We start from the raw sequence: 22,659 nt of genomic DNA, 5'->3' as shown, positions 1-22,659 counted from the left end.
CCATGATCCATAATTTGACACCCAGGGTATGCTTTAGCGGAAATATTTGACTGAACTTAGAACTTAAATCTATGAAAACAGTTCGATCTGATAAAGTGAAAGAGCTTGTATTCTTATAGTCAACAAACAGAGAGTTTTTAATAAGCCTAAGTCTAAGTATTTGGGGTCCTGGGTATTCATTGGAAGGACTGATGTTGAAGCTGAAACTCCAATACTTTGGCTACCTGATGTGAAGACCTGACTCATTTGAAAAGATCCTGATGCTGGGAACGATTGAGGGCAGGAGGAGATGGGGACGACAGAGGATGAGATGGTTGGATGGCATCACTGACTCAATGGACATGAGTTTGGGTAGGCTCTGAGAGTTGGTGGTGGACATCAAGGCCTGGCGTGCTGCGGTTCATGAGATCGTAAACAGCCAGACATGACTGAGTGACTGAACTGAACTAAACTGAAGTTATTTGGGGTAGCTTCTTTGTTTTGCTTCTCAAAAGAGCAATCCTTAACTACATAAATCCTTCAATGCAGCTTTTCTTTTTTTTTTTTAACTTGGTATGGAGTGGGGAAAAAAAAAAACAAAAACACTTGTATGACAGCTTCACTATTGCCTAAGCATATGTCCTGATACATTTGTTTTTTAGTATAGCCTGTGTCAGTAATTTCCCTCAGATGCTGTACCAGTTAAAACTTCAGCCCTTTAGTCAAACTGCGTGGATTTGAATTCAGGTTTCCTCATTTCCTACCTCGTGACCCTAGCACATTTATTTATATGTCTGCCTGTCCTTTGGTTTTTCTCATATGTAAGAGAGAATGAAGATGACAAGAATACCTTCCTTGTAAGGTTGTTGGTTACACTAAATTAGTTGAGATAACTATGGAAATTGTCTGGCCCAGAATATGTGCTTCATAAATGTTACCTATTATTATCTTCCTCGTTTATGGTGTCTTTTTCATGGGTTATAAAAATATTAATACATAATGTTGAGGATTAGTCTGTCTTCTACCATATTGGTATTATTATAAGATATATAGTTTCTTAAAAAACTGAGCTGATCATCTCTGCAGGGAAGACACTGTGATTAGAAAGCCTATTACTTACAGCTTTGTTATTCAGCAGCCATCACCTTCAACACTGATCATCTCTTCTTTTGAAGAATGTTGGCTGCTTCGTTAGAGTCCACAGTTCCAACCATCAAATGATGATCAACTTGAATTTCAGTGTGTCTTACAGCTTTTTAGAAGGCATTTATTTCTTGTCTCTAATAATCTTTTAATCCCTTGATAGAAAATCTAAGTATAGGCACTTACCATAATGTAAAAAATAATTATCCTTTGTAATGCAGCTATGAACAGATTTCTGATTCATGAGTTTGTCTTTTTCCTAGCTGGGAATAATATCTGTTGCTTACTGTACAGCCATGACATCAATTTATATCTTTTGTAAATATTTTGTTCTGAAGAGATACTGTGGAAAATTAGCAACAAAGCAACAGATAAACATGTTTTGCTTTAGGCTAAAAAAGAGCTTTTTGGTGCTATGCATATGGAATGGATTAGATAAGAATTTAGAAGAGAAATTAATTTTATCACTTGTGGATAATAAAAAGATAACAGTAATGTGAAAAAAATCAGCCATTTTAACAACTGAGAGATTTCCTTAAAACATTCTGTAATCAAAAGCCAATAATCATAAAACAGTAAGAGGCAATAACTTTTTTCCCACCCCAAGGGTTTTATAAGTATCTCTTCAGCCATAAAACTATATTTATACAGTCATTTCTCACCCAAACTGCATAGTTAATGTGAGATAATGAGCTAGAGGTAAAGAAGAATAAAGACCAGAGGGGATAAATTGTCTATTCTTCTTCTGAGAGGCTGGGGAACAAAACTTCCTGGGCCTGGAATCTTATTCTAGGATGGAACTTCAGGGTCTGCATCACAAGTGACTTGAGGGGTCTCTTGAAGCTACCAGAGTCTTAAGGTCCTTAGAAGAAAGTGAAAACTAAAATGGAAAGAAAGCTTCAAACCACCATGCCAAGCTATGCTTTTTTGCTCCACTCTCTGTAGTTTCCTCCACTTTTCATCCAAGTCATTTTGATCTTTGAAGCATTATTTCCATAAATAGAAAAAAAACATAGAGGAGGAGCAATGATTCATTTGTTCATTTTACAAAATTTGTCAATTATTCTTGTGTTTGAAGGTAAATGGAAAATGTCCATTTCATTTAAAGGGAGATACCTATACTCTGTCCTGCTAGTTCTTAAAGGTTTTTTTTTTTTTTTTTTTTTAATTCTTTGCCACCGAATCATCTGGAAGCCAGTAGTTTTAAGTCCGAGCCATTGCCAAATTCTCCTTTTGTATTTTGGGTGGTAAAATATCATAACATAATGGGGAATATGTTCCAGAGTTCCCCAGAAGATACCTAAAATCACACATAGTATTAAACTCTGTGTATACACACATAAAATTTGTGTGTGTTTTTCCTATCTATATACACATAAAATTTAAACTTTAAAGTCTAATGAAATTCACTTTAGACACAGTAAGAGATTAACAACATAACAAAAAATAAAATAGAACAGTTATAACAGTATACTGTAACAAAAGTTATCTGAGTATGGTCTCTCTCTCTCTCAAAATACCTGTTGTACAAATTTAATGCCTTTTCTGTCTTAACTAAGCACTTATCATGCACTGTGGTCTAACTGTAGCTTGAGGTGAAACAGTAAAACGAACACAGATTTCTTTTTCCTTCATCACAGTATCACGGAGAGGATTCATTCTTACCGTGGATATTGGCAGCCCCACAAAGGACTTTTTTCTTTTCTTATACGGTCAAGAAGTTTAATCTTTTTACTTAAAGGAAGCCCTTCATGACTTCTCTTTGGCATGTCCAAATTGCCAGCATATGTAATCTTTCACTTTGGGACCATTATTAAATAAAATAGGAATTGCTTGAAGACAAGCACTGCAATATCTCAGCAATCGAGATGGTTGCTAAGTGACCAGGAGACAATGGACATAGCAGAATGGGATGGCTGAGGCTTTCATCACACTGCTCAGAATGGCAAACAAGGTACAACTTATGAATTGTTTATTTCTGGAATTTTCCACATAATATTTTTGGATTGTGGTTGGCCTCAGGTAACTGAAACCATGGAAAGCAAAATCTCAGATAAGGGAGAACTATTGTGTGCCCACTGACAATTCCCTTTTGTTAGCTACCATTTATCCAGTGTTTACTATATATTAGGCACTGAGATAAATGCCTTTTGCGTGTTATTTTGTTTAACTCTTAATGCCCCCAAATTGGTCATTAATATTACTAAGTTATGAATAAGAAAACTGACCAAAAGGATAAATGACTAGCCAGATTGACATGATTGAAAAGGAATAGCCATGCCTGAGTTCCAGATGCGTGTGTGTGCTATACCTCTAACTAAGGACCTTTCATCAATGGCCTAGAGTCAAGGCCTACATTTTCCTTACATTTAAAATATTTTCCAGAATCTTTCTGTTTGACTCTATAAGCCAAAAATTCATTTAAAATTTTCCTTTTCAAAAATTCAGGTTCAACAGTTTTCAACCCAAATGGTATTATGTTTACAGTTTAATATGACTTCTTCTTCTTCTTTTTTTTTTTTTACTATGTCTCTCTTCTCAAATATCTCTTATTACCTGCTTTAGTCCAATTCTTGCCATTTTCTACCACTTTGGGAAAAATTATTGAAGATCTCTGTGACATTAGGAAAGCAAGAATTTTTCACATTAGCTTCTGACTCAGAAGAAGAGCATGGAACAAAGAAAGAATAGTTTTTACCAGGAAAATTTGTGGAGGAACATTTATAGAACCTGTGGTGCCACAAGTCAGAAAGACCTAGAAAATTTTCCAATTCCCTGGCTTTTCAACAGCATGAAAGCAGGCTCTGGAATGAAGTACTTGTAATCTTCTGGAATTTTGCTTGTGCGTAGTCACTTCAGTCGTGTCTGACTCTTTGTGACTAGGCTTCTCTGTCCATGGGATTCCCCTGGCAGGAATACTGGAGTGGGTTGCCATTCCCTCCTCCTGGGGATCTTACCAACCCAGGGATCAAACCTGCATCTCTTATGTCTTTGGCATTGGCAGGTGAATTCTTTACCACTAGTACCACCTGGTCAGAGAAGGCAATGGCACCCCACTCCAGTACTCTTGCCTGGAAAATCCCATAGATGGAGGAACCTGGTGGGCTGCAGTCCATGGGGTCGCGAAGAGTCGTGCACAACTGAACGACTACACTTTCACTTTTCACTATCATGCATTGGAGAAGGAAATGGCAACCCACTCCAGTGTTCTTGCCTGGAGAATCCCAGGGACAGAGGAGCCTAGTGGGCTGCCGTCTCTGAGGTCACACAGAGTTGGACACGATTGAAGCGACTTAGCAGTAGCAGCAGAATACCCAGTCTTGTTACTGAATTAAAGAGTTATTTTTTTCTTTCTTCTTGGTAAATTTGATAAAGATTCCTTGTCTGCTGGAATCCAAAGTATGAAGAAAAGCTATTGGCACATGAGCTGTGTTCAGTGATATCATTTTTATGAAGTAGTTCATCACAGTAACATGTCTAGCATTTCGAAGACAGCAGATTGCCGATGTTGAGTTGATGCCTCTCTGAAATTTACATTTATTATCTCTATCTGCAGAGGAGACCTAGAAAGATAGGACTGCATGGGAGGAAAAAGCATATTAGTCTTTTTCAAGGTGGCATAAAGAAAGCCACTGAATTAATATATAAATGTATGCATTTCACTGCTGACCTAATGACATGCCACAAACTAACCTGTGTGTAAAATCAATGTGCCTTCCAGTGTAGCCTAACCAGTTGTGTGCTGAGGCCAGGCTATTGTGATTGGTCTGCATGAGCCAGGCTGGAGCATATCATAGATGAATCAGTATCTCTTTTAGTGATTTGTGTTGGAGATTAAAATTTAATCCATCATTGTTGACTACATGCCTGATTATTTTACAGAAATTTAGATTCAATGCATAGTATATGTAGTTCTGGAGACTTTTCACTTACAATGGATGAAGTGTACAGACCAAACTCTGAGAACCTTGAGGGCAAAGATGGTGGCTTATTAATTTCCTGATGCCTGTTTCCAAGTAGGTGGCCTGATACAGGGTGGGCATTTAATGAAATTGTTTCACTAATGAGGAAGACCTTTCTCCTCTTTTCTCTGCAAGTCCTGTCTGTTTTTCAGTTTGTCATGGCTCCTTTTAAATTTCCATATATTAAGTATGGTTGTTAAAAGGCCAACAACAGCGACAAAACACAGACAGGCTTAAGCAAAGAGAAATGTAAGTCAATATTATTTCAGTGATTACAATGACCAGGGATTGTTTTGGTTTTAGGCACGGCTGAGTCTAAGGGCTCACAGTGTTACCAGGAATTGGCCTTTCTCCATCTCTTGGCTGTACTTTCCTTTTTGTTGCCTTTGTTCCCAGGAAAAAATGCTTTCCAAATTGTGACCTTCAATGTTCCAGGCCACAAAGGAAAATAGCTTCTTTTTCCAAATTGCTGCAGTAGAAGTCGTAGGCTTGAATCTCAGTAATATAGCTGGAGTCACATGACCATCCCTAAACCAGGAGGATGAAATAGTCTAGCCATGTTTGTCTCACATGAACATCTCAAGAGTTGCAAACAACATGCAAACAGTGGAAGAGAGGGTTTGTTTCCTAAGGGAGAGGTTTAAGTTGCTATAACCAGAAATTGGAGAAGTGGGATTTGGGCAGGCAGAGGCAACGAATGGTAACTCCTGTCTCTTCTGAACTCTAGTGCCGTGCATTTCAGCTCTGGACCTTCACATGTAGTTGTGGTGGCTTTGGAAACAGACAGCTCTGAGTTTAAATCCTGCTCAGTCATTTAACTGTGTTTATTGAATAAGTAACTGAATTCTCAATTTCCTAATTCTGAAACAAAGAGGATAATAATTTTAAGTTTTTGTGAAGGCTGTAAGTAACTTATATAAAACATGAAACATTGTGTTTGTAAACACTAAGCCCTTAATACTGGGTAGTGGTGGTTGTGCTAGTAGTAGTATTTATCTAGTATGTATTTCTCACTCCGACTATAATTATGATGTTATCTCTTTAAAATATTCATCTTATATTTCTGTCTTTTCTACATCATTGATATCTTCAATGATTCTTTAGCAAGGGCTTTTTAAAATCTGTTTTCTACACTGAACTGCATGACAGGCTGTTCTTTTTATTTTATAGCAGACATCTACATTTTGATAGCTCTGATTTTCAGATAATTATGTCTTCTGTTAAGTTGAATTTTGCTCCTAAAATTTCTCCCAATTTGCCCTGGTTTCTAGCTCTGGAGTTACACAAAGATGGTCTTTTTTCCTTACAAGCAGTGGCTTTGTTAATACATGACAAAGTGAATCTACATGAACATTACTCCTTTTCCCTTAGACGTCTTCAAACAGTCTCCTCTAACTGCTCCTCACACTGCAGGGTGTTGGGTTGCATTGTCCTTTCATTTCTGTATTCAGAAGTGCTTTATCCACTCCTCCATGTGTTCAACCGATATTTTTGTATTTACTACTCACTCTTGTCCTCAGTGGTGCTAAGGATATTATAGTGAGTACTATGACCAGGACAGAGAAAATGCTATGGTTCTGTGTATGCAGGGGCAGAGGATTGCAGTAGAGGTGGAGAATCAGTCATTAGAAATGACTTTATTGAGGAGGTAGTATGTACTTTAGGACCACAAAAGTTAATAGAAGTTGCCCAAATGAAGAGAAGATGGCTAGACAGGAGGGAAAGGGGCAATTAATACAGGCAGAAGAAACAGCTTGTGTAAAGTTCTAACTATTGGGTAGCCTAGCAAGTCACAGAAATTAAATGAGTTCAGTATTCTGAAAAAATAACCTCTGAGATTGGACATTTCTGGAGAGGAGGCTGGAAAAATACACAGACGCTGATATGCACACTAAGAAGTTTACACTCTATCCTGAGGACTATAGATCACTATTGAAAGAATTATAAACAGGGCAATGGCATGATCAGAATTGCATTTTGAGAAGCTGCCTCTGGCAAAATGTGTTAGGTGAGTGAGAGGGAACAAGCTTGGCTACCGAGAGACAGTATTAATAATACAGGGGAAACACAGTGGTGGCTTAAATACAGTTGGGAGTTGTGGGATAGAGATAAGTGAATGTGTTGTGTGCACTGCATTTATATAAAGCAGACACCTTATTGTGAAGTTTGGATGCTCTTTTAGATATTTCGTTTTTATACTTAGCCTAGTGTTTTCTATAAAATGAGCAGTGAAAACAATGAGTCTCATTTTTGAAAAGTTTCCTTTGGGTAGAAATGGAGTAGAAGAAGAATTTTATGAGGAGCTGATTCCTTTGGAGGCTCTTGTCCGAGGCAGGTACTTGTCTCCTCCACGACTCATCTCTGCTTCTCTGTTACAGTTTGAAAGGTGAGCCGTTCCTCAGTGGAGAAGTGTCCAGTTGCTCTTAACCACATGATGGCAGATCTGCTGTTGCTGCTGCTGCTGCTAAGTCGCTTCAGTCGTGTCCGACTCTGTGCGACCCCAGAGACGGCAGCCCAATGGGCTCCCCAATCCCTGGGATTCTCTAGGCAAGAATACTGGAGTGGGTTGCCATTTCCTTCTCCAATGCATGAAAGTGAAAAATCAAAGTGAAGTCGCTCAGTTGTGTCTGACTCTTAGCGACCCCATGGACTGCAGCCTACCTGGCTCCTCCACTGATGGGATTTTCCAGGCAAGAGTACTGGAGTGGGGTGCCATTGCCTTCTCCGATGGGGGACCTAGGGCATGCCAAAAGAGAGAGATCTAGTAAGAGAGTTCCTATAAAGGAGAAAATGAACACAAGTTTATAACATCTTTTTAATTGAAGAATGAATGGTCTGGAAATAATAGGACAGATGAACCTATTTGCAAAGCAGAAATAATGATACAGATGGAGAGAACAAATGTATGGACACCAAGCAGGGGGAAGGGGGGAGGTTATATTGGGAGAATGGGACTGACATATGTACACTGCTACGTATAAAATAGATAACTAATGAGAACCTACTGTATAGCACAGAGGAGAAAAAGGTGCAATCTGTTTGTGGGACATATATTATTAACCTTAAAAATTAATTCCAATATACAGTAGGTACTTCCCTTGGGCTTCCATGGTGGCTCAGCTGGTAAAGAATCTTCCTGCAATGTGGGAGACCTGGGTTCAATCCCTGGGTTGGGAAGATCCCTTGGAGAAGGGAAAGGCTACCCACTCTAGTATTCTTGGGCTTCCCTGGTGGCTCAGCTGGTAAATAATCTGCCTGCAATGTGGGAGACCTGGGTTCAATCCTTGGGTTGGGAAGATCTCTTAGAGAAGGGAAAGGCTACCCACTGCAGTATTCTGGCCTTGAGAATTCCATGGACTGTATAGTCCATCGGAGAAGGCAATGGCACCCCAATCCAGTACTCTTGCCTGGAAAATCCTATGAACGAAGGAGCCTGGTAGGCTGCAGTCTATGGGGTCGCTAAGAGTCGGATACGATTGAGCGACTTCACTTTGATTTTTCACTTTCATGCGTTGGGGAAGGAAATGGCAACCCACTCCAGTGTTCTTGCCTGGAGAATCCTAGAGACGGGGGAGCCTGGTGGGCTGCCGTCTATGGGGTCGCGCAGAGTCGGACATGACTGAAGTGACTTAGCAGTAGCAGTATAGTCCATGGGGTCACAGAGTCAGACACTTTCACTTTCATAGTAGGTTCAGACAGACACTGTTGGATACCACTTATATGAGGCACCAAGAAAAGTCAAATTCATAGAGTCAGAAAGTACACGGGTATATGCCAGGGGTTGGAGGCGGGGTGAAGATGAGGGGTGGGGACTTCGTGTTTGATGGGGATGCAATTTCACTTCAAGAAACTGAAAAATTCAGGCGATAGATGATGGTAACAGTTTACACAACATTGTGAATATACTTAATGCCACTGAACTGTACAGTTAATTATGGTTAAAATAGTATGTTTTATATTGTGTGACTTTTTCCACCAAAAAAAAATCCACTAATATATCTCTAGACATATTTTGGGCTATTGTTTTTAATCCAGGAGTAGTTGTAAGGAAGCTATCCATGCAAAAATTTGAGGATCAGATCAAATAAGATTGGCAGAGTGATAACCAAGTAGGCATAGAGCATGCTTTAATGAAAGAAAGCTCTGCTTATTTTTGATCATTTCCTTTGTCTTTGAGGTATAGTTTGTGACAGAGTTCTCAAGTCACATATCAGCTGCATCTTTAAAGATAGAATCAGTTTTAGTGTAGTTATGGTGAAAATACTAGGTGAGTATATATATATATATATATATATATATATATGTATATATATATATATATATATATATTTAGTTGTCACCATCCAAAAGTGCAAACCGAGCCTTGCCAGGTAGAGACTTTTGTTACTAGACATATCCAAGCAAAATTTGGGTTACCATCTGTCAAGGATTTGGGAGAAAGGATGCTTTCATTAAAGCAGAAGATTGGAATAAGAAAATAAAATCATAATAATCCCACTGCTTTTAACACCTTACTGTATTTGCATCCAGATTTTTTAAGTCCAACTCATAAATATATGTATATTATGCTTTTATACTTTATTTTAAACTAGCAACAATTTCTGCCTTTCTATTTAAACATATTTGCTCCTATAACATACTATATTAAAATTTTTCCTAAGTTTTACTTAACAGTGGGCTTTTGAAAGCTGAATTCTGAATCCCAGATTATAGTGTGCATCTGAGAGTTTTTCCTCTTAAATCTATTTTAATCCATTCCAATCCCCCCTTTATAAATACTGACTCAATTAAGAGATGAGAGAGTAATCTTATAGAATATTTAACCTACTGTTTTGTTCTTTTTTGTTTTCTTGGATGTATCTTTTTAATAATGAACTCTGTCAATTTGCTCATTTAGAGTTATTTTTGAGACATAACCATGTGTTAGGTCATCTATAGTAAGTGAGACTGAAGAGTCTTGTCATGGTATAGCTTATGGACTAAGAAGGACATAAAAGCCGAGAGGTCTTTTCTAAATAACATAAAACATTACATGTAAATTGGGAAAGAATTAGAAATGGTGCTTGCTGTAATGTGTGATCATCCCTTTGTAAGTTTGCAGAATTCTCCTAGTTTCTATTTGTTATATGCGCAGTGAATTTGAGAAATTCTGGTTTAAACAAGGTTAATAAGTTTCTTTACTATAAGACTTCTCGGAACTGTTAATAAACTGTTAATAATACATGGTAAATATCTAAGAAAAAAAATATTCAATGTGTATTGAGTTTTTCTAATGTGTTTGACCATGGTACACTTTTCTTGAGAAGCATCTTAGTGGAACCATTGTTGTGTAGAATGCATTTTGGCTAGGCTAATAATATATGTGAAAGTTCCTAGTACAGTCAAGTGGAAAATATTCTACAAAAGTCTAGAGATGCTAAGATCAGACAGAATGGATGCTGTCTACTTTACAGCCTTTGTAAGTGGCAATTAAACATGGAACAAAGTACCCAACTTAAAATAATCTTCTCAAACTTCTGTGTTCAATGGGGCATATTTCATCAAAAGACTTGTATGCCAGAGGAAATATCTTTGAATATTTATCACATACAGATCTATAAAGTATGTGCTTTAAAAGAACTAATATGATCATGCCTATGCCTCTGGGGCACCACTTATTTTTAAGAATAGGGTGTTGGGCTCAGCACTATTGAGGGGATAGTTACTATGCTCTAGATAGATTTTTCTGGGCCCAAAGATAGACATATCTTGTATAGGAAAAGCAGTTTCAGTATTAACATATATTAAAGATGTACTTTCTATTAGACAGCCAGAGACACCTTTGAGAAAGAACTTAAATGAGAAGAAATGTTGTTGGACTTTGAAACCTGTCACAGTAACTGTTTTGCTATGAAGTCATCTAAAATTCTGTCTTTCAATCAGGAGCCAACCCTACTACATGGAACCAAAAGAAGCCAGGAACAGTACATAGACTGATGTAGCAGAATCATTTTGACAGGTCTCCTTCATGTAGAGAGAGTACAGTTTCATTTCCTAAATCTCTGAAACCCAGGCACAAATGTACACCGTGTGAAGGATGGGTTTCCTTTTCTACCTTCCTGTCTGCAATCTGAGAAGGTATTTTAATGTTGAATGAGAAGATTTGAAAGCAGCAAAGCTTACTGTTGATGATGAGGCTGGGAATGGGGAGAGAGTACAAAAAAGCGTGGTGTGGCACCTTGGGATCTATCTCCACCCAGCCCGTAAGTGGTTACATGGTTGTGGGCACGATTACAAGACTCAGGATTTCAGGTTTCCTTTCATAGATTCAGGAGACTGGACTTGAAAGAGTATCCCAGATCCAAGAATTGGCCTCCTTGTAATGATTGGGAGATTCAAAACGGGTGTTGCCTTCTGGGTCCTTTAACCTGGAGTCTGGGAAAGAAGAATGCCAAAGTCACTCTAGTTTCAGCCTATGGATTTTTAGTTCAGCATTAGGTATTGAGGTCTTCCCAAGTGATTCACTGGTAAAAGAATCTGCTTGCCAATGTAGGAGACACAGGAGATGTGGGTTTGATCCTTGGGTCAGGAAGATGGCCTGGAAGAGAAAATGGCAACCCACTCCAGTATTCTTGCCTGGGCAATCCCATGGACAGAGGAGCCTGATGGGCTACATACAGTCCATGGGGATGCAAAGAGTCAGACATGACTGACAATTGAACATTAGCTTTAGGCATTGAAAAGATATGGACAGCTCTGCCTTCAAAATGCATGGGGTCAAATGTACATAATAAGCTTCTTACCACATCTTTATTATTAAAGTTCCTTGAATGGATTAAAGCTAACCATGGTCTATACCAGGTCTGGAGATGGAATTAATTGTACATTATTAGCATGCTTTTGCTTTCAGTGAGGTAAGCTATATTTCTTGTCACAGTGGGGAAAAAAAAAAAAAGATTCAGAAAATAGGCCTATTCTAAGTGATATCTGTGCCATGGATAAAAGCACATAACGTTTTAAATTGCCATTTATATATTCATGTTGGTGAAATCAGACTTCTATTTTGCTGTAGAACAACTCAGTTTACCATAGGACCTTGAAATATCTGGCAATTTCCTTTACTTTCAGAAATAATTCACTGTAGTTCTAAGAAGAAGCATGCATGCTCAGTCCACTTCATTCGTGTCTGACTCTTTGTGACCTCATGGACTGTAGGTCACCAGCCTCCTCTGTTCATGGAATTCTCCAGGCAAGAATACTGGAGTGGGTTGCCATGCTGTCCTCCAGGGGATCTTCCTGAACCGGGGATCGAACCTGAGCCAGGGATCGAACCTGCCTTTCCAGCATCTCCTGCATTGCGGGCAGATATTTTACCACTGAACCACTGGGGAAGCCCTCTTAGAAGGAAACTCACTCCTATTCTTTGCCATAGCCCTTTGTTACACATTACCTCTCATCTTCACTGTGACTCTGCCACTAGGCTTCTTTACTCATACGGCCGTTTTAATCTGTAGTTCCATTTCCCTCATTGCCTTTGTTGGTGTTTTAGTACATGAACTAGTTTTAGTACATGAAACACAATACTTGAAACTGGGCCTGTGTATTATACTTGGCATAGCATTTAGTACATTATAGGTAACCAGATACTTGGTAAAATGCATTTGTTGTATAAACTGATGGGTATCTATGTTATATATGTGTATGATAGTTTATATTTGTTTTTCATCCATCATTCATCTTCTGTTAGGCAAGACTGGAAGCAGAAATTTATAATTGATTGAAAAACCCAAGTTGATAGCCCTTTAGCTTAGCGACAGTGACAATGTTTCCCCATCATTTTAGATATACTAAAATGAGAAGCAATATTATATTCACCATTAAACTGTAAGCTTTTCTGCATTTCTTAATGAATATAATTGGCACTTTATAAATTTTAGGAAGCATACTAATGGTCCAAAGTTGACCAAGTTTAGTGCTTCTGATATTTATAATTTGTTTCAATTATGGTTCCTGGAAAATGTGTTTTTTTACTCTGTCAAATCGTCTTAAGAAGTAGGTGCAGCATGATTTGCTAAGCAATAAGAAAATATACTTTTTAGTTTGATGCAGGAAAAGCAGTACCTCTCCTTTTGAGAATAGTTATCTGTTTTGTATAGTTCTTCTGTGTATTCTTGGGACCTTGTCTTCATATCTTCTGCTTCTGTTAGATTCATACCATTTCTGTCCTTTATTGTGCCCATCTTTGTATGAAATGTTCCCTTGGTAACTCTGATTTTATTGGAGAGATCTCTAGTTTTTCCCATTCTGTTGTTTTCATCTATTTTTTGCATTGATCACTGAGGAAGGCTTTCTTATCTCTCCTTGCTATTCTTTGGAACTCTGCATTCAAATGGGTATATCTTTCCTTTTCTCCTGCTCTTTTCATAGCTGTTTGTAAGGTCTCCTCAGACAACCATTTTGCCTTTTTGCATTTCTTTTTCTTGGGGATGGTCTTGATCCCTGTTTCCTGTAAAATGTCGCGAACCTCTCTCCATTGTTCTTCAGGCACTCTTGACTATCAGACCTAATCACTTGAATCTATTTGTCACTTCCACTGTATAATTGTAAGGGATTTAATTTTGGTCATATCTGATTGGTCTAGTGGTTTTCCCTACTCTTTTCAATTTAAGTCTGAATTTGGCAATAAGGAGCTCATGATCTGAGCCACAGTGAGCTCCTTGTCTTGTTTTTGCCAAATGTATAGAGGTTCCCTATCTTTGGGTGCAAAGAATATAATCAATCAGATTTTGGTATTGACTACCTGGTGATGTCCATGTATAGAGTCTTCTATTGTGTTGTTGGAAGAGGGTGTTTCCTATGACCAGTGCATTCTCTTGGCAAAATTCTATTAGCCTTTGCCCTGCTTCATTTGGTATTCCAAGGCCAAATTTGCCTATTACTCCAGGTATTTCTTGACTTCATACTTTTGCATTCCAGTCCCCTATAATGAAAAGGACATATTTTTGGGGTGTTAGTTCTAGAAGATGTGGGCTTCCCTGATGGCTCAGAGGTTAAAGTGTCTGCCTGGAATGCAGGAGACCCAGGTTCAATCCCTGGGTCGGGAAGATACCCTGGAGAAGGAAATGGCAACCCACTCCAGTACTCTTGCCAGGAGAATCCCATGGAGGGAGGAGCCTGGTAGGCTACAGTCCATGGGGTGCAAAGAGTTGGATATGACTGAGCAACTTCACTTTCACTTTCTAGAAGGTCTTGTAGGTCTTCATACAACCATTCAACATTAGTTCCTTCAGCATTACTGGTCAGGGCATAGACTTGGATTACCGTGATATTGAATGGTTTGCCTTGGAGACGAACAGAGATCATTCTGTCATTTTTGAGACTGCATCCACGTACTGCATTTCAGACTCTTTTGTTGACTATGATGCCTCATCCATTTCTTCTAAGGGATTCTTGCCCACAGTAGTAGATATAATGATCATCTGAGTTAAATTCACCCATTCCAGTCCATTTTAGTTCGCTGATTCCTAAAATATCGATGTTCACTCTTGCCATCTCCTGCTTGACCACTTCCAGTTTGCCTTGATTCATGGACCTGACATTCCAGGTTCCTTTCAGTATTGCTCTTTACAGCATTGAACCTTGCTTCTATCACCGGTCACATCCATAACTGGGTGCTGTTGCTTTGACTCCGTCCGTTCATTCTTTCTGAAGTTATCTCTCCACTGATCTCCAATAGCATATTGGGGTACCTACTTACCTGGGGAATTCATCCTTCAGTGTCCTATCTTTTTGCTTTTTCATACTAATCATGGGGTTCTCAAGGCAAGAATAACTGAAGTGGTTTGCCATTCTCTTCTCCAGATCTTTTTTACTTCAACAAAGATCTTCATAACCCAGATAATCATGATGTTGTGGTCACTCACCCAGAGCCAGACATCCTGGAATGTGAAGTCAAGTGGGCCTTAGCAAGCATCACTATGAACAAAGCTAGTGGAGGTGATGGAATTCCAGTAGAGCTATTTCAAATCCTAAAAGATGATGCTGTGACAGTGCTGCACTCAATATGTCAGCAAATTTGGAAAACTCAGCAGTGGCCACCAGACTGGAAAAGGTCAGTTTTCATTCCAATCCCAAAGAAAGGCAATGCCAAAGAATGCTCAAACTACTGCACAGTTGCACTCATCTCGCATGCTAGCAATGTAATGCTCAAAATTCTCCAAGCCAGGCTTCAACAGTATGTGAACTGTGAACTTCCAGATGTTCAAGCTGGTTTTAGAAAAGGCAGAGGAACCAGAGATCAAATTGCCAACATTCGCTGGATCATCAAAAAAGCAAGAGAGTTCCAGAAAACATCTACTTCTGCTTTATTGACTATGCCAAAGCCTTTGACTGTGTTGATCACAACTGGAAAAGTATGAAGAGATGAGTATACCAGTCCACCTTGCCTGTTTCCTAAGAAATCTGTATGCAGGTCAGGAAGCAACAGTTAGAACTGGACATGGAACAACAGGCTCGTTCCAAATAGGACTATGTCAAGGCTGTATATTGTCACCCTGCTTATTTAACTTCTATGCAGAGTACATCGTGAGAAACGCCAGGCTGGAGGAAGCACAAGCTGGAATCAAGATTGCCAGGAGAAATATCAATAACCTCAGATATGCAGATGATACTACCCTTATGGCAGAAAGTGAAGATGAACTAAAGAGCTTCTTGATGATAGTGAAAGAGGAAAGTGAAAAACTTGGCTTAAAGCTCAACATTCAGGAAACTAAGATCATAACATCTGATCCAATCACTTCATGGCAAATAGATGGGGAAACAGTGCAAACAGTGACAGACTTTATATTTTGGCACCCCAAATCACCACAGATGGTGACTGCAGCCATGAAATTAAAAGATGCTTGCTCCTTGGAAGAAAAGTTATGACCACCCTAGACAGCATATTAAAAAGTAGAGACATTACTTTGCCAACAAATGTCCATCTAATCACAGCTATGATTTTTCTAGTAGTCATGTATGGATGTGAGAGTTGAACTGTAAAGAAGGCTGAGCACCAAAAATTGTTGCTTTTAAATTGTGGTGTTGGAGAAGACTCTTGAGAGTCCCTTGGACTGCCTAGAGATCCAACCAATCCATCCTAAAGGAAATCAGTCCCAAATATTCATTGGAAGGATTCATGCTGAAGCTGAAACTCCAGTACTTTGTCCACATGATGCGAAGAACTGACTCATTGGAAAAGACCCTGATGCTGGGAAAGATTGGAGGCTGGAGGAGAAGGGGATGACAGAGGATGAGCTGGTTGGATGGCATCACCAACTCAATGGATATGAGTTTGAGTAAACTGTGGGAGTTGCTGATGGACTGGGAGGCCTGGTGTCCTGCCGTCTATGGGGTTGTAAATAGTCCGACATGCCTGAGAACTGAACTGAACTGAACTGATCATCTGTTTTATATACTTGTTTAAATAATAACCATGAACTCTGAGCACTTGCTCTGTACCAGACATAGACACATGTGCTGTGCTCTTTCATTCTTAAAACAGTCTTGCAAGGTAGACATCACTCTCTCCAGTTTTCAGAGGAGACAGCAGCCCTCCTTTTGTTGGAGGCTGCACAGGCAGTTAGTAATCAGTCACTGAAGCACCCATTCTGTCATGATGTATGTATGTGATAGGGAAACATCTGGTAAATTTATTAATTTCTGCAGCATTACTATACCTCCTCTATAATCAACTTCCACATTTCAGTAACTAAACACAATAGTAGAGGTTTATTTCTTGCTCATTGACTGGCCCAGGGAAGTTGCTCCCTTTTTAGCAGGTAGCTTTCCTTTATGGTTTCTTGTTTCTTTCCATTTTGGTGCCCTGTCATTCCCCAGGGTCATGAAAAAGAGAGAAGGCCACCATGGTCTGAAAGTGACATGTTGTACAGGCTTGTATTTGATGGCCTGAAAAAGATGAAAAGAGAGGGGGTGGGGAGGGCCGGGAAGTATAGTCCCAGACTTGGCTTTATAAAATACAAGGACTATAAAGTGTGTGTGTGTGTGTGTGTGTGTGTGTGTGTGTGTCTTTCTGTGCACATGTGTATACTCATGTACCATGTGATCCTAACTTTCTAATATAAGAGCATGCACTGAAAAATTGCCTAAAAGAAAGGTCTAATGTGTTCGTGGTTCTTCTGAATAGTGATATTCTGAGCTATTTAAATTTTCTTTGTCATATCTTTACATAGTGTCCAAATTTTCTATCATCAGCTTTAAAATAATAAAAACCAATAAGCACAATTTTTCAAGGTTCCTGAGAGGGATGCTTCTACTTCATGTAGTGTGGAGTGTCAGGACCTACAATTTAAGAAGACTTGTCAAGTGCTGAATATACACTCACAGAAGGTAGCAATGCAATGGGTGGTTATACTCACAAAGGAAAGGGAAACCAGTCCAGCACCAGAAAAACGCTGGACTGTTGATGCATTCAGTGGATTTTAAGAATATCTGATGCAGACAGAAACAGTGGTAAATCTCTGTACCCAATGTCACTTTCATCTCAAATTAAAAAAAAAAAATTGCTTTGCCTCCAAAAGTGGTCATATGCATTTCTGTTTCATCTCAGCACATCAAGTATTCTCTTGGAAGCCTTGACCAAGCATATTCTCTTTGCTCCAGCCTGGGTCTGCAAATTGGCCTTCTACTCAGCTTCTGCAAGCTTGTCAGAAGTATGAAAGCAGTGATGTGTGCTTATTTTAAAATGTCCTTTTTTTGTTAATACTGTCAGATCTCTTCAGAGGCTGTTGCCTTAGAAAGAATGAGCCTATCCCATGCTGAGCAGAACAAAAATAAGTGTCTAAAATACAGAAAAGGGTCTACTTAGCACTTCCTGTCTCTCTGTCCATTTCCTTATATATTTCACTTTTGCTTTAAAAATCGCTTCTCAGATTGAAGGAAAAAAATAATCAAATAAGATAGGATGGACTCTACTCCTTTCAAGTATGCATAAGTAAGGCAAATTTGGTTGAAAGAAGAATGCATAACGTGATGTAAGATGCATTGTAATCCACCGGAAATGCTTAAGGAAATCTAGGTGAGGTGTTTGTTTGTCTATTCCCTGCTCCTCAGTATCTGTTGCAAAGTTGTTCTTTTGTGAGTAGCACATTAATGAACCATTATTGCAGACTTCATGGGGGATCAAAAAACACAAGAAGCATCTGGTAAATAATTTCATTTTGATGTACTTAATAATACTGTGCCCTGCTGGCCGGGGTGCCGTAGACAGAAAATGGATTCTTAAAATTTAATGGCACAGATCTTGAAGGATCAATTCCAAGACCAGATATACCACATCTCAAAAAAAGTCAAATTTTGCATCAGCGATGACTTTATTGATTTGGTTTGAAAATAGAATGGTGATGTGCAAGTAATGTTAATCAAGGTAAGTTTTTAAAAATAAAAATGGTGTTATATCAGTCATATATGTAATTTTCCATGGAGATTATAAACATATGCGAGATTTTCCTGATTAACTTAAAAAAAAACCAGTCTCTCTGTACACTGTGGCAACAGTGACTTTTTGATTTTCTTAGTTCAGTTCAGTCACTCAGTCATGTCCAACTCTTTGTGACCCCATGGACTGCAGCACACCAGGCCTACCTGTCCATCACCAACTCCTGGAGTTTGCTCAAAGTCATGTCCATTGAGTTGGTGATGTCATCCAACTATCTCATCTTCTGTCGTCCCATTCTCCTCTTGCCTTCAATCCTTTCCCAGCATTAGGGTCTTTTCCAATGATCAGTTCTTCACATTAGGTGGCAAAAGTATTGGAGTTTCAGCTTCAGCATCAGTCCTTCCAATGAATATTCAGGACTGATTTTCTTTAGGATGGACTGCTTTGATCTCCTTGCAGTCCAAGGGACTCTCAAGAGTCTTTTCCAATACCACAGTTCAAAAGCATCAATTCTTCGGTGCTCAGCTTTCTTTGCTTTCTTTATGGTCCAACTCACATCTGTACATGACTACCGGAAAAACCATAGCTTTGACTATAAGGACCTTTGTTTGTCTCTGCTTTTTAAGATATGTCTAGATTTGTCATAGCTTTTCTTCTAATGAGTAAGCATCTTTTGATTTCATGGCTGCAGTCACCATCTGCAATGATTTTGGAGCCCCCCAAAATAAAGTCTGTCACTCTTTGCTTTGTTTCCCCATCTACTTGCCGTGAAGTGATGGGAGCAGATGCCGTGATATTAGTTTTTTGAATGTTGAGTTTTAAGCCAGCTTTTTCACTCTCCTCTTTCACTTTTATCAAGAGGCTCTCTTTAGTTCCTCACTTTCTGCCATAGGGTGGTGTCATTTGCATATCTGAGGTTATTGGTATTTCCCCCTGCATTCTTGATTCCAGCTTGTGCTTCATCCAGTCTAGAGTACTGTTGTTCTTCCATGTCTGTTCTTAGTGCATTTGTGCAAAAGAAGAGAGAGCATACTTCTAGTTTTTTAATATTTTTCTAACATATTAAAAATAAATGGCTTTATTTTTCTTAATCTAAAATAAAAGGTTTACTAAATAACTGTGTAGAAATCCAAAATTATTAAACAAGTGATTGTTTCTTTGCAACATGATTCTTCATTTTCCGCACACAATATCTTAGCTAATTAAGTGTCCCTAATATACATTTTGAAGTGTACAGTTCGGCAGCAATAAGTACATTCATATTATTGTGCCCCTAATCTCTAGGACACTTTTCCTCTGGCAAAACTGAAACTCTGCTCATTAAACAACTCCACATATACTTTTCCCAGCCCCTAGAAAATATCATTTTGTTTTCTGTTTCTATGGAATTGACTGTTTTATATACATAATGTGAGCAGAATCTGTTTGTGATTAGGTGAGTTTGCTTAGCATAAGGTCCTCAAGAGTCATCCATGTTGTGGCATGTGCCTGAATTTTCTTCATTCTTAAAGCTGGAAATGAATCCATCATATATGCCACATTTCGTTCAAACACTCCCCTGCTGTTGAATGTCTGGGTTGTTCCCACTGCTTGACTACTGTGAACAGGAGTGTACACATATCTCTTTGAGATCCTGTTTCATTCCTTTGATATGTACTGTGCAGTGGGTTTGTTGGATCATGTAGTAATTCTGTTTTTAATGTTTTGAACAGCTGCCATTGTCTTCAACACTTGTTATTTTCTTCCTTTCTTTTTTTCTTCCTTTCTCTCTTTCTTTTATGGCCATTCTAATAGATATGAGGTGATATTCATTGTAGTTTTGATTAGCATTCTTTAATGATTAGTGATGTTTAGAATTTTCTTATATGCTAATTGACCATTTGTATTTCATTTTTGGAGAAATATCTATTTCAGTCTTTTGCCTGCTTTTCAGACTCATTATTGATTGATTTACTGCTGAATTGTAGGCATTCTTTATATATTCTGGATATTAACTCCTTGTCATATTTGCAAATATTTTCTCCAATACCATGGGTCGTCTTTTCACTCTGCTGACTGAATCCTATATAGATTTGCTATATTCCCATTTGTATGTTTTGGTTCTGTTGCCAATACTTTTAATGTCATGTCTAAGAAATCATTAACAAATCCACATCATGAAGGCTTTCCCCTATATTTTCTTCAGTTTTAGATCTTATATCTAGGTCTTTAAGAATACATTTTGAGTTACTTTTAGTATATGGGTCAGATAAGTGTCCAACTTCATTCTTTTGCATGTAGATCTCCACTTTTTCTGACACAACTTATTGAAGAGACTGCTGTTGCTTTCTCACTAGGTGGTCTTGGCTTTCTTTTTTTTTTCTAATTAATTCATTTAATTGGAAGCTAATTACTTTACAATATTGTAATGGTTTTTGCCATACACTGACATGAGTCAACCAGAGATCAAATTGCCAATATCTGCTGGATCATGGAAAAAGGAAGAGAGTTCCAGAAAAACATCTATTTTTGCTTTATTGACTATGCCAAAGCCTTTGACTGTGTGGATGACAATAAACTGGAAAATTCTGAAAGAGATGGGAATACCAGACCACCTGACCTGCCTCTTGAGAAACCTATATGCAGGTCAGGAAGCAACAGTTAGAACTGGAGATGGAACAACAGACTGGTTCCGAATAGGAAAAGGAGTGCGTCAAGGCTGTATATTGTCACCCTGCTTATTTAACTTCTATGCAGAGTACATCATGAGAAACGCTGGGCTGGATGAAGCACAAGCTGGAATCAAGATTGCTGGGAGAAATATCAATAACCTCAGATATGCAGATGATACCACCCTTATGGCAGAAAGTGAAGAGCCTCTTGATGAAAGCGAAAGAGGAGAGTGAAAAAGTTGGCTTAAAGCTCAACATTCAGAAAACAAAGATCATGGCATCTGGTCCCATCACTTCATGGGAAATAGATGGGGAAACAGTGTCAAACTTTATTTTTGGAGGCTCCCAGATCACTGCAGATGGTGACTGCAGCCATGAAATTAAAGGATGCTTATTCCTTGGAAGGAAAATTATGACCGACTTAGATAGCATATTAAAAAGCAGAGACATTACTTTGCCAACAAAGGTCCGTCTATTCAAGGCTATGGTTTTTCCAGTGGTCATGTATGAATGTGAAAGTTGGACTGTGAAGAAAGCTGAGTGCTGCAGAATTGATGCGTTTGAACTGTGGTGTTGGAGAAGACTCTTGAGAGTCCCTTGGACTGCAAGGAGATCCAATCAGTCCATCCTAAAGGAGATCAGTCCTGGGTGTTCTTTGGAAGGACTGATGCTAAAGCTGAAACTCCAGTACTTTGGCTTCCTCATGCAAAGAGTTGACTCATTGGAAAAGACTCTGATGCTGGGAGGGATTGGGGGCAGGAGGAGAAGGGGACAGCAGAGGATGAGATGGCTGGATGGCATCACTGACTCAATGGACATGAGTGAACTCCAGGAGTTGGTGATGGACAGGGAGGCCTTGCGTGCTCCAGTTCATAGGGTCTCAAAGAGTCGGACACGACTGAGTGACTGAACTAACTGACTGACTGACATGAATCAGCCATGGGTGTACATGTGTTCCCCATCATGAACCTCTTTCCCACCTCCCTCCCCATCCCATTCCTCAGGGTCATCCCAGTGCACCAGCCCTGAGCACCCTATCTCATGCATTGAACCTGGACTGGTGATTCATTTCACATATGGTAATATACATGTTTCAATGCTATTCTCTCAAATCATCCCACCCTTGCCTTCTCCCACAGAGTCCAAAAGTCTGTTCTTTACATCTGTGTCTCTCTTGCTGTCTTGTTTATAGAGTCATCGTTACCATCTTTCTAAGTTCCACATATATGCGTTAATATACTTATTGGTGTTTTTCTTTCTGGCTTACTTCAGTCTGTATAGTAGGCTCCAGTTTCATCCACATCATTAGAACTGATTTGAATGCATTCTTTTTAATTGCTGAGTAATATTCCATTGTGTATATGTACCACAGCTTTCTTATCCATTTGTCTGCCAATGGACATTTAGGTTCTTGTTGAAAATATTTTCCATATATACAAAGGTTTGTTCTTTGACTTTCTGTCCTACTCTATTGATCCGTGTATGTCTTTATGCCAGTACTACACTGTTC

General features: G+C 38.9%; 1 protein-coding gene and 1 non-coding gene across 3 annotated transcripts in view; both read left to right on the top strand.

The window, feature by feature from the left end:
- GABRB2 (gamma-aminobutyric acid type A receptor subunit beta2) overlaps positions 1-22,659 on the top strand; it is a 309,981-nt gene that overhangs the window by 68,578 nt on the left and 218,744 nt on the right. The gene's annotated exons all lie outside the window — the stretch shown is intronic.
- Positions 14,096-14,168, top strand: TRNAS-GGA (transfer RNA serine (anticodon GGA)). Its single transcript has one exon. It is a non-coding gene; the product is annotated as a tRNA-Ser (tRNA).

The sequence above is a fragment of the Ovis canadensis genome, chromosome 5 (assembly GCF_042477335.2).
Source record: "Ovis canadensis isolate MfBH-ARS-UI-01 breed Bighorn chromosome 5, ARS-UI_OviCan_v2, whole genome shotgun sequence".
NCBI classification, from domain to species: Eukaryota; Metazoa; Chordata; class Mammalia; order Artiodactyla; family Bovidae; genus Ovis; species Ovis canadensis.
The sequence above is the reverse complement of the archived record's forward strand: the minus strand, read 5'-3'. Positions and strand labels throughout refer to the sequence as shown.